General features: G+C 38.5%; 1 non-coding gene across 1 annotated transcript; it reads right to left on the bottom strand.

Moving 5' to 3' along the window:
• Positions 1–277: 277 nt before the first annotated feature.
• LOC121228526 (small nucleolar RNA R71) lies at positions 278–385 on the bottom strand. The gene has a single exon (XR_005926102.1). It is a non-coding gene; the product is annotated as a small nucleolar RNA R71 (small nucleolar RNA).
• Positions 386–742: the final 357 nt, after the last annotated feature.

The raw sequence follows: 742 nt of genomic DNA, 5'->3' as shown, positions 1-742 counted from the left end.
GCAAATAATTTTGAGATAAAGACAACCACGGTACAAATGATCCAAAATATGCTGCAATTCAAAGGGAAAATTGTTAAAGATCCGAATTAGCACTTGAAGCGGTTCCAACAATTGTATGACACCTTCGAATACAATGGAGTATCTAATAGTTATTCCCATTTTCATTATGTGATAACAAGGCCAATTGGCTAGACTTGTTAGAATCGAGTTCTATTACCACATGGAATGATCTCATGGAAAAATTTCTTCATAATTTTTTCCAATTAGCCGAACCATTCAACTCTGGTAGGAAATCACAAATTTTAAACAATACAAATGTGAGTCCTTATACGAGGCGTGGGAGCATTTCAATACAATGCTAATGAAGTGCCCACACCATTGGCTGCAAGCATGGCTCTAAATACAAATATTTTACAATAGTGTCAACGGACACCTTAGATCTAGCCTAGATAGAGCATCCGGCGGATCTATCATGTTTCACACGTATGAACAAGCTTACAAAATTTTAGAAGACATGGCCATGAACTCGTACATGTGGCCTAACAAGATATTCATGTACAAATCAAGGCTTCCAATAGCGAAAGTGGTAAACGAGGAGAGCGACGATGCTCGGTTCCAACAAACACTAGAAAAGCTTAACAATTTGGAGACACCCATCAAGCCAACAATAGCAGAGCCACATTACAAAATCCAACCGGAGGAGGCTAGCTACGTAAATAATAGGGGTGAGATCCCTATTTAA

The sequence above is a fragment of the Gossypium hirsutum genome, chromosome A04 (genome assembly GCF_007990345.1).
Source record: "Gossypium hirsutum isolate 1008001.06 chromosome A04, Gossypium_hirsutum_v2.1, whole genome shotgun sequence".
Taxonomy (NCBI): Eukaryota; Viridiplantae; Streptophyta; class Magnoliopsida; order Malvales; family Malvaceae; genus Gossypium; species Gossypium hirsutum.
This window is presented reverse-complemented; position numbering and strand designations above follow the sequence as displayed.